The sequence below is a fragment of the Silene latifolia genome, chromosome 8, assembly GCF_048544455.1.
Source record: "Silene latifolia isolate original U9 population chromosome 8, ASM4854445v1, whole genome shotgun sequence".
Classification (NCBI taxonomy): domain Eukaryota; kingdom Viridiplantae; phylum Streptophyta; class Magnoliopsida; order Caryophyllales; family Caryophyllaceae; genus Silene; species Silene latifolia.
The window spans coordinates 20,585,763-20,603,106 of record NC_133533.1 but is presented as its reverse complement, the minus strand read 5'-3'; the positions used below and the strand labels follow the sequence as shown (position 1 = coordinate 20,603,106).

The 17,344-nt window shown below is 40.6% G+C and overlaps 1 non-coding gene across 1 annotated transcript; it reads left to right on the top strand.

Annotated features, from left to right (window-relative positions):
* The first annotated feature begins 12,477 nt into the window (after positions 1–12,477).
* Positions 12,478–12,584, top strand: LOC141598016 (small nucleolar RNA R71). Its single transcript, XR_012523220.1, has one exon. It is a non-coding gene; the product is annotated as a small nucleolar RNA R71 (small nucleolar RNA).
* The last annotated feature ends 4,760 nt before the right edge of the window (positions 12,585–17,344 follow it).

Genomic DNA, 17,344 nt, shown 5'->3' with positions numbered 1-17,344 from the left:
GATTCTCAAAAAGCTTAAGAATTCTAGCACAAGGGACCGATATGTTGGCTCATACATGCGAAAGAGAGTTGAAAGACCAAAAACCTCAAAGAGTGCTTCTACTTGGTGAAAGATTCCAAGCTTTCTTAAGGTATCATGACAAAGAAATTTAGTGGGAAGAATATTCTTACTTAAGAGTCGATGGAAGACCAATCGCTGCACATCATCAAGGAATTCCACATTCGAGAAATCATCGAGCCTTGTGAGGTCTACAATCTCTACATGCTCTCTTCTAATGGTGTTGAGATGTGAGGTAGAGGAACTTCCCACCATCCTTGGTCTTCTTGCACTTCTAAAGGAGGATCTCCTTGGTGCCATTCTTGCTTCTTTTGTTGGGTTATTTTGATTTGAAAATTTGCTAAGGATGTTCCTTGTTGATTGAGAATTGGAAACCCTAGAAAATTGGGGATTTTTAATTTTGTGGGTGAAGAGAGTGATTTGGATATGTATGGGAGTTATAAGGAGGTGGTTTTTATAGGGTAAGTGGAAGGAGTAGTGATGTGTCATTATATGGGTGGTGGGGTGTGACAAATGCAACCTTAACATAGATTTGACATTTAGTATTATTTTGAATTTTGAAGAGTTGTGGCCCCTTTGAACACATTTACATAAAGTAATGTATAGAGAATAAGTACATATAATAACACCGACAAAAAAAACATAAGAAAATCAACATCAAACCTAGGAGGCTATGACAAATGCAACCTTAACATTGTCTTTACAAGAGTTTGAAGGGAGTAGCTAGGTAGACTAAGCAACATTTTTTTTTTTGACAATTGGGAAGATAACATGCGAGTCTACAATTTTTGAACCCTCGTCGCAATATTATGCGCGATGAGGTTAACAGTCCTAGGAATAAATTTAAAACTTGGACAATGAAAAGCATGACTAATATCTAAAATATCAGAAATGACAACGCTGGAGCAATGGCTTCTTGAAACGATTCTAAAAATCTGCAAGATGACCTAAAGACAGTCTGAATAAATAGCTAAGTAACGAATACCATGTTGGAGTATGTGTCCTCAACAATAATGCGATCACATTATTGAAACTCATGATAAGAATACGTGAAGGGATGATTTATTGATATATGTCAACTGATCAACATTAATCGGTAATGATTGGCTGACTAGAGTTTGACATTATTGTCGTTTGACGATGGTGATCAGTTGATCCCTTAAGGTCACACCTAAAGGATGATTCCCTTAATAGATAAATTAATTAATTGTATATTGATACAGATTAATTAATTCCTTAAAATTGAACAATTTAGATATGTGAGTACGAATATATATATATATATATATATATATATATATATATATATATATATATATATATATATATATATCTTATTGTAATTCGATTAAATAAGATTCGTTTTATTAATTAAAATTTTATATTACTAAAACTTTGTCTATAAAACAATTAAATTAAGAATGATTGGTTAATTATAATTACAATATATATGTTGTATATTATGTTAACATGACCCATTTTATATACATGTGATTATGAATTACTAGCCGATTGTTATATGTAATTGAATTAATATATATAATGATATTTAATTGTTAAATTGTGGACAACAAGGGCCCACTGGGGTCGCTTGGGAAACAAGCGTTTGCATTTGTGGAGTCGCCACCAATTTTTATGGGAAATTGGAACCGTTCGAATACCTCGTGCCATGTCAAGACACAAAGTAGTGACATGAACACTAAGAACTCGTTACCCTTAGCATTCTATGTCTAGAATAAATCTCGTCGATGCCAATGAACACGGATGTTTACAGAAATCTGGAGTAAGTGTAACACCTCCATTTATTCAGGAGCCTTTAGCTAGACATTCCCAAATAAATAGAACTGTTATCATCTCGGTTTCCCGAGGTAGTGAATAACAAAGTCCAACTCACCAAAGTACTTTAAATTAAAACTTAGTGATTACATGTTTATTACAACTTAACCAACTAAAACTTAATATAAAATTATTACAACTCGCAGCGGAAATAAATATAGTGATTAAATATTCTATGTGGTCTAGACTTATAGGTAGATTGGCCAAGTCCTCACGTATTCCCATAAGCTCCCAAGTCAGCTAATCTTTAGTACCTGTCAAATCTACTCCCCGTTAAGGTTCACCACAGGTGTTCATGAATACACTGTCAACCACGAGGTTGAGTAGGAATAGCCAAATAACCACAATAACTGGATACAAGAACAATATTAAATGCAAATGCAATGTATGCTCATGATCATCCTTTGAGGCTCCCGTTCATCCCGCCAATCCCTGGCCGGGGTAATCTCAATAACATCCCAGAGACAAGTCCTGTAGAACCAGCCTGGGGAAACCAATGCAAGTGCTCATGATATGATATGCTAACAATTGAGCTATACAACATTCTTACCATCTCAGACACGAAGCTGAGGAATCCAATAATCAATATAATCATCTCAGTCACGAGCTGAGGTAGTCAATAATCAAATCATCACAGTCACGAGCTGAGCTAGTCATAAATCAAATCATCTCAATACAACCAACCAACAACCATATATCATCCATCACAATTCCAAACAATCCAACCAATACAATCAGATAAATATCATTCAAGTAAACATTAAAGTGATTGAGTAGCTATCCTACCTCAATAGCAAATCCGAGTCAAGCAGGCTAAATAATAATCCAAAATCTTCCGTCAGCAAATCCGAATAACAAGCACGCGAACCAAGTAATAATAGTTCCTTCAGCAATCGTCACCTAACAAGATATTATAATATAATTACTTATTCCTTATTCAATTAATTATATTAATTTACTTAATTGTAATTTCATTATATTAATTATCTCCCGCTCCAATTATTATTACGTAAAAACTCGCTCAATTAACTAAATAAACCCAAACCCATAAACAAGTACCCAAAACCCACGACCAACCACGTGAAACAACCCAACTATACACAACCCGTACAACACGTCGAAACCGTGTTCAACACCCCCACCAAAACCCGTCCTTTACGACTCCCCTAGCCACCATCAGCCCCACACAATCCAGCCACCTCCTAGCCCACACCACGACGAACACCTAACAGCCAAAACCACCACACAACCGCCATTAGCAACTCCCAAATACCCCGCCCTAGCAGCGCCCTTCAAAACCCGGCACAAAGAACACCACACCCTCACTCACCTTCTTACACCACCACTACGTCAGCCCGTGGCCCCCACCACCAGCAACCTGGCCACCTCCTAACACCAGTAGTCCCACCTTTCCCCTCTCTCCCTCTACACCACGACACAACCCAGCTGCAACATTCCAAACCCGATATCCCCTGTTTTTCGCGAATCTCCGGTCACCACCACCACAACCACCACCAGCAACCACCAAAACACCCCCAACCTGGTCGACTCAACCACCCGGTTTTATCCCCATAAGAACCTGAGTCAAGGCAGCGAGTAATAAACGGGTTCCAACGTGTTTAAACACAATCTGCCCTAGTTCACGATTCCGGCCGACCACTGTACCAAACACCAGAAACAACCACCCAAGACCACCACAAAGTGGTCGACTATCACCCCCGGTGTCAACCCATCCTAGCCCAGGTCCAATTAGACGATTTTCGTGGGTCAAAATCCGTATAACCATATATTGCATACCCTCTTCAACCACCCTCGAAAATGACACGGCTATCGCAACCCTATCAAAGATAAAACCAAACGGTCTCAACTAAAATGTAACAGAGGCAGTCGAGTATCGAATCCACAGGGAGGCAGTGCAATTATCGGTTGTCTAATTCTAATCCTAAGGTAACAATGGGGGGTTGTTTGAATTGGTTACTAAACTACGAGGTTTAAAGGAAGAGAAATAGAGATAAGAGCAGTAAAAGCGAGAAATAAGTTTAAACTATCAAGAGAGAAGGGACATGTCGGGAGTTCGGTTCACTACGGTAGTCCAGTGACTCATCTGTAAATGACTCAGACGAATTAATGTAAGACGGATGTGGAAAGATCCTTTCGGTCCACTTTCTATCCTAAAATACCACTAACTTAACTTTCATTCTCGTCAGGGTAGTGTACTGTTCATAGCAGGCCTATTTAGTCCAATCTTTCGATCTAGGATTAATTTTAGCCAGATTAAAGGAATAACTCAGAGGCGTGCACTCAACTAAGTCGATAAATACAATTAAATTGCTATGGTGACAGAGTCTTATGATCAATTCATCTATTTCATTTACTACATCGTCACATTCCTACCGCAGATTCCCTAATCCCAACATGAAAGGGGTTTAGCTACTCATATCGCTAATTAAACTATCAATACTAACAGCAGATAAATTTCCAGCAGTAAACATATTAAAACTATAATAAAATTGCATAAAGAGTAAATTAGGGCAGAAATTAAATGTAACGAAATGAAGAATTAAAGCAAACAAAAGATTAGTTATTATTAAGAGAAGAGAAAGGAATTACAATCGAGCGAATCCGGCGTAAAGAACAATCGAATCCGAGCAATAATAATCCCAAAGTAAAGTACAGTGAAGAATGAAAAGCAATGTAATAAAGTTTTTCAGTAGAGAGTTCTGATAAATGAATGATAGATCCTAATGACCTAGTAAAGCGTGCTTAAATAGCAAATTAATTAAGTTTTAACGAAATAAACATAACACGGGCAAATTAGAAGCTCAAATCAGCGAAACCACTCGATCGAGTGGAATAAAACCACTCGATCGAGTAAAAACCTCAGCAAATCTACTCGATCGAGTAGAAAGTTACTCGATCGAGTAACTCATCTTTCTGCAAGCTAAGTATCGAGTAGAAATCTACTCGATCGACCATCTTGGGACGTAAAAACCACTCGATCGAGTGGTAAAACTGCTTGATCGAGTAGTTAGTCTTCATTTCAGCTCAAGTCCGTCACCGAATGCCTCGTAATCCGTGCCATGACGCTTCCAAACGCAGTATCTCACTCTTGAAAATCCCGTCTCCTCTAAATGCATGCAAAAAGGACGAAAAAGAGTACGATTCCACTACTTTCGCGTTCATTTCTACAAAATGGACAAAGCGAACCAAAGTAGCATATTCGGGGCAAAATACTATAAAAACAGTATAAAAATGCATAGAAATACTTGCTGAAATAGGCTAAAAAGACTATACATTAGGCACGTATCAAATCTCCCCAAACCAAACCTTTACTCGTCCTCGAGTAAACTACAATGCAACTAAAAGAACGGAAACGATAACTCAGAGTTAGCTTAACTTGTCTACTTGAACCAATTTAGTGCAACAAAAAACTAACAGTTATAGTTAAGTAGTCAATACGCAAACGAGTTATAAGCTGTTTAGAAATATAGCCAACCTATCGAACTTGCAAGACCAACAAAATCGGACTCTCACGTGGTCACTCTTCTATCATGAAGCAAAGGGTGAATATTATATGTAAAAGAGAGAAGAAAAGACAATCACTCACCTAACTGCGACCTACATAGCATGCATGCAACAAAAATGAAAGACAATTCAAGTACTAATGCACACACTCCAACCAATAATGTCCGTCCCAGCCGAGGGCTTGCAAATAATATGGGAATAGTGAGGTTCAGGTGAGAAAGGCAAAACATGTTATGGGAATGTGGAGGTAAAAGCGTCAAGCTAGTTCCTAACAGGACCATAATGAAACCATCCTAATCTCAACTGACTAAAACAAATCAAATACAAGTGCCCTTCATTTGGCACAAAGCTCACTAAACTCATAGACAATCTCCTCAAAAATATAGAATAAGAATGGAGGAATCAGACGGTCACAAACTTCCCTTTTTTAATACCGTCTGAAAGAACTAACTCAAATAATACAACTCTTTTTTTCAAACTTTCTTTCTTTTTCTTCTTTTCTCACGTTTCCAGCTTTTCTTTTTTTTTTTTTCTTTTTTCATTTTTTTTCTTTTCTTTCTCCTTCTTTCACGTTTTCTCCTTTTTTTTCTTTCTTTTTCAATTCTTTTTCCTCCTTCCTCTTATACTCACACCAACTCCATACAAAAGGGATACGGGCCAAACTGCAGACGCAAAATCATACCACAAAAGAACACACTAAACTAGCTTGACTAGGCAGGCTTAATTTTGGATGTAGCTAATGGGTCAAAAAGGCAAGTTTTGGCTTATTTGGAGCTAAATGGGTGAAAGATATAAAGAAAGGGAAATTTGCAAACACCTCCCTGCATGTGACACCGACCACAAACCCGAATATGTGCATTTGACGAGAAATTGAATGTCATAAAAGTGCATAAATGATGGACATGCTATGCAAGGAGTACTACTCAAAATTCCTAATGAACTGGTCATGAATGTCACCAGTTATGGCTCTAAAACTCAGAATTTATCAAGTAGTTTGCCAATTTATAGGTCAAGTCTAAACAGTCAGCTATATTTGAACAGAAACTCGTAGACTATGCGTATGACAAAGCTAATAACTATCAAAAGATGTGCAAGGCTCAAGTAAAAATGACAAGTTATAGTGCATTATCATCATGGAAATCTACCGTTCCGACTCAAACTATATGCAAAAATAAACGTGAATTTTTTTTGAAATTTTTTGAAATTTTCTAATTTTTTTGTATTTTTGATTTTTTTTTTTTGAAATAAACAATAATACAAAGCTGAAAAATAAACGTGAATGCAAAAACAAATGCAAATGCAGACTCAAAGAATGCAATATAACCTCCCCAAACCAAAACGGACAACGCCGTCGTTGTCCTCCAGCATACACCAGCAGAAAAATGGGGGAACGGGAATATACAACCTATAAACAAAAGAAAAGCAATAAAATAAAGAGGAGACAAAAATAAAAGAGTAAAAGATACATACAAAATACGAACTTCCCCAAACCAGTCTGAGAACTGGGGAAGTGAGTAGACCAGTAGCTACTCGTCGTCGTCGTCGTCGTCACTGTCACGGACGTCCACCACCCTGAACTCCGGATCTCTCTCCTCCTCCGCTCCTCCTCTCGAGCTCTCTCCACTGCCACCTCTGGGTCCTCGTCCTCGTCCTCGTCAGCAGACTCCGGGTACCCCTCAGCTGGGAACCGGAAGAAGGAAGGGTGTGGCCAACCCTCTGGGATTGGACGATGTCGCCGCAAGTGGCACTCGTACAGAGGGTGTAGAGCTAGGGACGTGTCCCTCTCCATACGAGCCTGACGCTCTGCGATCTCAAGCAACAAACCGTAAACGGCACCCCCTTGGTCTATGACCGCGGGCGCCACAAAAGGAGGAGGTGGTACAAAAGTAGCCGGTAGGACCGGCTCAGGCTCAGCCTGTGGCTGGTCAGTGGGAGTAGGAGTGGTAGTAGTAGTGGGAGTAGGGGTCGGAATGGGAGTAGCCGTGGAAGGCTGAGCACTCCCTGAAGGTGTAGACCCCTCTCCAGGCTCAAAACGCCGCTTCTTAGCGGCAGGTGCATCAGGAGGTGGTCGAGGTCGAAGTGGAAGGTGAAGGTTAGGCAGTGGTGGCAGACGGTGGCCCTTTGCAACAGTGGGCAAGGGCTCAAGACGGGGGAGAGTGTCACAAGGTAAGTCAACAGACAAGGAGTCGTCAATCTTCCAAGTCTGGTAGTCTGGGGTCAGCCAATGCTGAGAGAGCATGGCGCCCAGACTCAGGAACCTCTCTCCCGCGAGGTACTGCAACTCACGAGGCCAAGTGGGGTAAAGGGAACGGGCAAGAATGGTGGCTAAGCCACCGCAGGCAATAGATCCCTTCTCCTTAACCCCTGGCTCTGAAGGTACTGGGCGGTCAGGTAAGCAATGTTGAGGGTATAGGGACCCTCACAGTCAACGTTCAGATAACCGCCCAGGATGGAGAGCTCGGTGTTGGTAATGTTGTTCGGCTCCTTTCGGCCGAAGATAGTGCTCCCCATCAGTCTGAGAAAGTATCGGGCAGGGGGTAGGTCTACCTGTGCGAGCTTCCGATCGGGAAAGCTCGTCTGGGCCAGGGTCCTCCAAAGCTGTCGGAAGACCCTCCTAGGGGCGGCAGTCGCGCCCGTAGAGGTAAGGCCAAGTAACCCACCAAACTCCGCTAGGGTCATCGGAAAAGTCCGGTTAAACAACCGGAAGGACACTGAAGAACTGTCGGGGTCAGAATCGTAGGCCCCTGAGGAGAAGGTAAAGGAGCTGAGAAACTCGAGGCTCAGCTCCAAAAAGGTACGGCCGCTCATAGTGATGAGTCCGGCTATCCCCGTGCCCCGTAGTAACTCACAGACCGACTCGTAAATACCGAGTCTTTCTAATGCCAATTTATCCAAAAATCGGGAAGGAAGATGTACACATTTTCGCAGATTATAAAATTTCTTGCGGTGTAAAGCGTTAACAAAAATTACCTGCGGATAAGCTGGGTGAGAGTCGAGGGAAGTGTCCCCTCGGACTGTGACCGTGCCAGAGGTAGAAGTAGTCGCAGCTGAAGTAGAAGTAGAAGCAGCAGAGGTGACTGGGGCTGGCGTAGAACGAGAATGTCTACGACCCCGACCCCTGGAACTCAAGGCAGAAGCCCTCGCAGTGACAGTGTGAGGGACCAAGGCTGCTCTAAAGGCAGCTGCGGCTGCTGGCGAGTCCACCACAGGACTAAAAGTAGAGGCTGGTGTACAGGTAGTGGCTGCTGTAGTCACCATTGGAGAGAGACTAGCAGCAGTGCTAGCAGTGGTGGTGACCGTAGAGGAAGTGGCAGCCTGAACTGAGCTAGCAGCTGAGCTAGCTGAAACGAAAACCGTACATGCAGCTAAAACTAGTAACACTAGGGCTGCAGTAGTGACTAAGGCAGAGGCAGTGGCAACAGCAGGGGTCACCGTCTCACTCAAGGACGAGTTAGAAGTGGTACTGGTAGAAGGCAAAGTACTCGACTCCATCCTGAAAACATAGGCCAGGGGGTATGATAAGAAAGCAGCTGCTAACAGTGGCTAACACAGCACGAAAAACCAGCATGTGACAGCATGTGAACCCCTACCAGTCGAAAAATTCGACTTTACAACAAACAATTCCCAACAATTCCTCAAAATATTCGAATCAAAGCATGCAAATGGCGATAGGGAACGGGATAGCAGTTAACAATAGTAGCTAGTAAGCAATGACTGAGGTTAATTAAATCATGGCAGCATATAAACCACCTGACAGTCGCAAAGTTCGACTAAAGCAGCCCTAATCGCGAAAATCTCGCGCAAAATTCGAATTAAACATGCAACAATAGCGAGGAATGGGATGTTGATCATCAAGCAAGATAAGTAAGGGCATACAATGACAAATTAAGTCGAAAAAATTCGACTAAACAGGAATTTCGAGCCCTAACTCCGATTTTTCCTCATAAAAATGCAAAAATAAGGAAATTAAAATGCAATGAAGCTAGAGGAAACACTTACTTGATGAATACAACCTACAAATGAAATTAATCTTCAATCAAACAAGCAAAACACGCGATTTTTCGAGCTAAGAACCGCAAACCCTAACCCTTCTTTGAAACCGTGAAAACGAGCACAATCAAGAGGGAAATTAAGGGGTTTTGAAAGATTAAAAAGCAAGGAATAGATTGTAGGAGGCGGATTTGGTGATTGAGCAAGAAAATATGGGGATTTGGGGTGAGTTTGGTCGCAATTAGGGGTAGAGTAGACGAAAATTAGGGGGAGAAATGAAATAGAAAACAAAATTAAGGAGTTTAAAGAATAACTCCCTGCGTGTTATTCATTTTCACTCGATCGAGTGGTTTTAAACTACTCGATCGAGGACTTTGGTGCTCCATCTGCTCGATCGAGTAGAATTCTACTCGATCGTGAAGTCCCCTTTTATGCTTTACTCGATCGACCAAGAAAAGCATTCGATCGACCAATTTTTCACTCGATCGAGTACAAAAAGTACTCGATCGAACTCTTTTTCCGCGTAAGCTCCTGAATTTCGTCTTTCTTCCTTTATTTTGCGTAAAACTTCCCCAAACCTGCATAAAAACACGTGCAAAAATTTCCCAAAATACCAATACGCATAAGAACAGTCTATAGTCTTAAATCTACGCTAAAAACTGTCTAAAAATTAATTGTCCTAATTAAAAGCATAAAACAAATTCAACGAAAAATTTGAAATTATTTATTACAAGGGATTACACGGGGCATTTCCCCGCTCAATTCCCAATGCAATTCAGTAGCCCCTTGGAGGGCTCCTGACTGGAGGACGTCACCTCAGCAACATTGACTGTCCTCTTCAGCTTCCATGAGCTTGAATTTGAATCATTTAAAACAGTAGGAGGGAAATAGTTTGCATCCACATAAGCACGAACTTTCTTCGTCCTTGCTCCTTTATCACCATCTTTAGCATCCTCATCTCCAATTTGATCGACAATAATTGCATCATGTCCTTTGACAGCTCCTTCATTGCTTTCATTTGTACCTGCAGCAAGGAAAATAGACGAACTTTCCTCCTTTTTGCTCTCAATCTGAGGCGGAGAGGTAACAATAGCAGCATAATTCTCCAAATTTTCATCTGGAGTGTAAATAATAGGATCAATAGAAGAGAGGGCATTGCAAGGCTGCGCTTGCATGGGAGCCCTCCGGGACTTACACTGATGAAAAATCAGCTCCTCGTCCCCTACCTGAAAAGTCAAATTCTTACCCCCGACGTCTATTACTGCACGGGCAGTAGACAAAAATGGTCTCCCTAAAATAATAGGGATGTGTGCATCTTCGGGGATGTCTAAGACAACGAAATCTACGGGAATAAAGAATCTCCCGATCTGAACAAGTACGTCTTCTACTACACTTAGTGGCCGTGATAAACTACGGTCGGCCATCTGGACTGTCATGTTGGTGCAACTCGGCTTTGTCAAACCAAATCTCTTAGCCAGTGACAACGGTAAGACACTCACGCTAGCGCCTAAATCGCATAACGCGTTATCAATCAAATGGGTACCGATATGACATGGAATTGAAAAACTACCCGGGTCTGACTGTTTAGGAGGTAACTTATTTTGAAATAGGGCTGACCCTACCTCAGTCAAAGCTACGGTCTCACTATCACTAATATTCCTCTTACGCGATAAAATCTCTTTCATAAACTTAAGACAAGAGGGTACCTTTGTCAGAAACTCAGTGAACGGCACAGTGACTTCTAAGCTCTTCAGAAGTTCAACAAATTTGCCGAATTGTTGATTAGCCTTAGTATTCTGCAGCCGCCTTGGGAAGGGAACCGTGATGGGTATCTCGAGTCCCTTGTTTCTCTCTTCCAATGTGTCTTTCGGAGCAAGTTCTGTATCCTTTGGACGCTTCTTACCTCTCGAACGAGGTCTTTTCGATGATTCCTCGCTTAAACGAGCACTAGCAGGCTCTCGAATAAGCTTCCCGTCATCAAAACTACTCGATCGACCAACATACCCATTCGATCGAGTAGAATCTTCATCAATTTCACTCGATCGAGTGATATTTTCACTCGATCGAGCAACTCCATTTTCTGCATCACTCGATCGAGTAGAAAAACTACTCGATCGAGCATTTTCATCGCCAAATCTGCTCGATCGACCACCTGAAACCAGTCGATCGAGCACTGTCTTTGCCGTGAGCTTATTTTCTTCGACAGAACACTGTTCATCATCAGTTTTAGCCTTCCTCGGGTCTGATTTCGACACTTCCGGTCCCTCATAAGAAAGATCGCTTCTCAATTCTATCAGATTTACCGTCTCATGTGGATTCTTCTCATTTTGAGTCGGTAAATGACCCTGCTTTCTTGAGGACTGATTCGTGGTTAGTTGGGCAACTTGAGTTTCAAGTGCCTTAATGGAGGCATCTTTTTGTTGATCACTCAGCTGAAACTGCTTTGTAAAGGCTAGCAACATAGACTTTAGCTCACCAATTTCACTCACCCCACCGGAAGATGATGCACCGTGATTAGGAGGAGTGAAGGACGAAGGCTTCTGAAGGCCTTGTTGATTCTTGTGTAGAGGGACATACGGCTGCTGCTGGTGCGGAGGAGGAGTAGGATTGAGCATATTTTGACTACTCCACCTCAAATTGGGATGGACGTTCGGCTCATAGTAGGTGTTTGTCTGCCTGTAATGTTGAAAGGCAGCACAAGACTCATAAGAATTGGGACAATTATCTGAAACATGCCCTTCTCCTCCACATCTCTTACAGACGAAGGGACCGTCTGAAACAGCATTCACATGATAGATCACTCCTTTCGAGGCTCCTCCCAACTCATATTTATCAAATCTCGTCGTGAGAGCCTCTAATGCAGCTACAGAAGGAGATTCAGCACCTCTCCTTTGATTCCCCCTGGAATTCCTATACTCAGCTTTGTGGGTAGCCAAATCATCAATGATTTTCCACCCCTTAGTCTCTCCCATGTTCTCCTGAAATCTGCCAGTAGCTGCAGCATCCAAGATAGACCTTTGATCGTCGTACAGCCCATTATAGAACTGATTGCATAGACTCCATTTTTCGAACCCATGGTGTGGAATAGTGCGCACCAGCTTCTTGAAACGGACCCATGCTTCATGAAAGTTCTCATCCGGCCCTTGTTTAAAGCTCGTGATCTGAGCTCTAATGGCATTCGTCTTCGAGGCAGAAAAGTATTTCTTATAAAACGCCAAGGCCAACGAACTCCAGCCGGTGATCCCATTAGCAGCTCGATCCAGGTCCCTATACCACTCCCTTGCAGCATCACGAAGAGAGAATATAAACATGGTCTCCTTCACCTGATCCGGGGTCACGCCAGTTGGTGGGGGTATGGAACAGCAATAATCTATAAAGGTCTCCATGTGCTTAGCTGCATCTTCAGTTGCAGCTCCCCCAAATTGGTTTCTCTCAACCAAATTAATATAAGCAGGCTTCGGCTCGAATTTTCTGTCTTCCCCTGGTAATGCGAATCCTTTGTAAAGATTCGCAGCTGTCGGCTCAGAGTTACTAGCTATACTCGCTTCTTCAGCCATAACTGGAGAAGTGACTGTCTCAGCTGATGAAGTAGAAACTGGAGATGAAGGTGGATCCTCCTCGAATAGAGCGTTCTCGTAGAAACTAGAATGAGAACCAGGCTCTTCCTCAGACTGTTGTTCATGAAACAATCTCCTCTTTGCGCGCAAAGTTCTCTCAATCTCAGGATTGAATGGTAGTAATTCACCACCCTGTGACCTGCGCATAAGAAGACACTACAAGAAGAATATGAGAAAAGTTTAAGGAACGGATGTCCCTTAAACTAAGAGAAGGACTAAAAATAAACCACTAACAAAGATAAAACCAAACGGTCTCAACTAAAATGTAGCAGAGGCAGTCGAGTATCGAATCCACAGGGAGGCAGTGCAATTATCGGTTGTCTAATTCTAATCCTAAGGTAACAATGGGGGGTTGTTTGAATTGGTTACTAAACTACGAGGTTTAAAGGAAGAGAAATAGAGATAAGAGCAGTAAAAGCGAGAAATAAGTTTAAACTATCAAGAGAGAAGGGACATGTCGGGAGTTCGGTTCACTACGGTAGTCCAGTGACTCAGCTGTAAATGACTCAGATGAATTAATGTAAGACAGATGTGGAAAGGTTCTTTCGGTCCACTTTCTATCCTAAAATACCACTAACTTAACTTTCATTCTCGTCAGGGTAGTCTACTGTTCATAGCAGGCCTATTTAGTCCAATCTTTCGATCTAGGATTAATTTTAGCCAGATTAAAGGAATAACTCAGAGGCGTTCACTCAACTAAGTCGATAAATACAATTAAATTGCTATGGTGACAGAGTCTTATGATCAATTCATCTATTTCATTTACTACATCGTCACATTCCTACCGCAGATCCCCTAACCCCAACATGAAAGGGGTTTAGCTAGTCATATCGCTAATTAAACTATTAATACTAACAGCAGATAAATTTCCAACAGTAAACATATTAAAACTATAATAAAATTGCATAAAGAGTAAATTAGGGCAGAAATTAAATGTAACGAAATGAAGAATTAAAGCAAACAAAAGATTAGTTATTATTAAGAGAAGAGAAAGGAATTACAATCGAGCGAATCCGGCGTAAAGAACAATCGAATCCGAGCAATAATAATCCCAAAGTAAAGTACAGTGAAGAATGAAAAGCAACGTAATAAAGTTTTTCAGTAGAGAGTTCTGATAAATGAATGATAGATCCTAATGACCTAGTAAAGCGTGCTTAAATAGCAAAGTAATTAAGTTTTAACGAAATAAACATAACACGGGCAAATTAGAAGCCCAAATCAGCGAAACCACTCGATCGAGTCGAATAAAACCACTCGATCGAGTAAAAACCTCAGCAAATCTACTCGATCGAGTAGAAAGTTACTCGATCGAGTAACTCATCTTTCTGCAAGCTAAGTATCGAGTAGAAATCTACTCGATCGACCATCTTGGGACGTAAAAACCACTCGATCGAGTGGTAAAACTGCTCGATCGAGTAGTTAGTCTTCATTTCAGCTCAAGTCCATCACTGAATGCCTTGTAATCCGTGCCACGGCGCTTCCAAACGCAGTATCTCACTCTGGAAAATCCCGTCTCCTCTAAATGCATGCAAAAAGGACGAAAAAGAGTACGATTCCACTACTTTCGCGTTCATTTCTACAAAATAGACAAAACGAACCAAAGTAGTATATTCGGGGCAAAATACTATAAAAACAGTATAAAAATTCATAGAAATACGTGCTGAAATAGGCTAAAAAGACTATACATTAGGCACGTATCAGAAAACCCGCCTGAAACCGCCCTCTCCCGTTAGTCAACAGTGGTCAAATCAGGTCAACGGTGATCATTGGTCTTCCACGGTCACAACGGTACTTACGGCCTTATCTATGGTGGTCTAGATTACAAGTTATAGCATAGCAAAGAGTATACATGAGACGGTTTAAAGTATTACCTTGAGGCGATAATAAAAGTTAATCCTTTTGTTTTTCTCTTCCTTAATTCCTTTCTTCTTTCCTTTAGATTTCTTCCTTTTTATTTTATGAATTATTTTTCAGATTATTGTGTATTTATAGTCTCGAATTAAAGAGCATATGACGTTGATTAGGAAACTAAGAACTATTTCCTTATTCCAATTATTATAGGAATAACTAATAAAATTAATATTATTACATATATTATTATTAATATTATTATTGATATAATTATTATTACCTTTTACCTTTATTAATATTTTATTATTTCCTTATTATTATTTATATTAAATCCCGTAATGATTCCCGACCATGCTCATAATAGATTAATAAATTTCGGTCCATATAACTATGGCACACGGCCCAAAGCTCAATTACTAGCTAAGCCCCATTCCCGACTTGGATACTTATTTAATTATTTAATTAACGTCTTATTCTTAATTGTTATTAGAAATGCTTTTAATCAATTATTAAATTACGTAAATTATTATCATAAATTACTATCAAAATACGGGGTATTACAGTAAGAGGTGAGGGCACGTATTAGGAAGTCCTTTTACTGAACACCTAATCCCGTCCGCCTCGATAGCGGCCTCTACTAATGATTAGGGAACTCGTTCGTACTAGATATGCTGTCGATTATATACATGTAATGCAACAAACAACGTTTTAAACCTATCATGTGAGAATTAACTAAGTCAGTGAACACGTAATTAACATTCATTAAGGTCGAATTAGGGTTTAGATTAATTACAGGTGAGAACAAGTAAATAAATCATCCAAAACGATAAATAAATAAGCGCGATAATTGAAATTACAATAAATTACAATGGGTTAATTGATTTACGTTAGAAATATAATTAAAACGGACAATTTGAGAAAAAGAAATGAAAATAAATTAGGTTAGAAAATAAACAGATTAAGGGCGATAATACGAATAATAGTCGATTAATGCGTAAACTAACGAATTAGGTCAAATCAATAACGGAAGTTCAGAGACAGAACTCAACCCGGAACAGGCGCAGCAATGCCGCGTCTCTTGGAAGTGGCGCAGTGGTCACTGTGTCTGTTCCCGAGGTGAGTTAAGGCTGTGTAGCCGGAACTGCGAATTGTAAATGTTCGTTGGCGATTTTAATGATTGATCATGGATATTTGACTCGGGTGAAAGTAATTTAACAGGTTATTTACATGTGAATTTGGTCATAAAAAATGGTAGAAACGAATTAAAAGAATAAAACGGGTTAAAACTAATTACAAATTAATTACAACTGATACCGTCGTCAGGTACCAGAAATAAATACCTAAGTACTACTAACAGAAGTCAGCGGTAAGTAGGGTCGATCTCCACAGGGAGGCGGTCACTATCTACTTGTCAATTTTAGTCTGTCTACGGTGACAGTTGGGGGTTGAGTTGTTTAAGCTAAACTTAATGAGATTAAAGCAAGAGAGAAAGGAGTAAGAGGGATTAACGATAGAGAGAAGGAACTAGAATTATCGGGTCATCAATGAATATCGGATAATTGCAGCTAAGGTCCCAGCTCGCGTGTATCAGTCTAAGGGGCAACGAATATCTCTTTCCGGTCTCAATTCACCCTAAGACACTATTAGCTTAGCTTCCTCCCTCACTAAACCATCCTAATGTTCACGATAGGTCTCACCCCTTCTAACCTTCCGGTCTAGGTCAAGGCTTACCAAGATTAATTAGCTAAATGCACCGATTTAAGCAGCTATTTACAGTTAATTGTAGTGATTAACAATAGAGACATGATAACAACGAAAGATCTATAAATCTAATTAGCAACTAACAATAGTCATTGAATCCCCTAAATCCTAGCAATTAAATTAGCTAGACATAATAGTAAATAATAGAGGAATAATAAACATTACAAATTAAGGAGAGAGTAAGGAAAGAGAAAGAGTAAAAGGCAGAATTACAGATTAAGAGATCCGAAAATTAGAGTCAGAGTAACGTCGAACAGTATCCAGAGGTAAAGAAGTATATTTATGACCTAATCCCGACTTCCTTTATATAGGGAAGTGAAATTTTACAAACATAAACCTAATCACGGACTAGTTAATCCGTGTATTAAAGCAAACTACTCGATCGAGCCATTTGAAACTGCTCGATCGAACAGAATCAAGCAAAAACCACTCGATCGAGTAAACAAGCAACTCCATCGAGGAATCCCTAAATAACAAACTTCGATCGAACACTGAAAGCATTCGATCAAGGTCTTCTCCTCTCCAAAAGTGCTCGATCGATTGATAAAGGCTTCGATCGAGTGACTTTGACTCAGCCAGCAACATTATGTCATTAGTTTCAGCATTGACTTATTGATTTAGCTTCCGAAATAACTTCACGCGTACCAAGATAGTAGCATCTCCGCTCTAAATCCACTCACATCCTAAATGCAAGCAAAATGGACGAT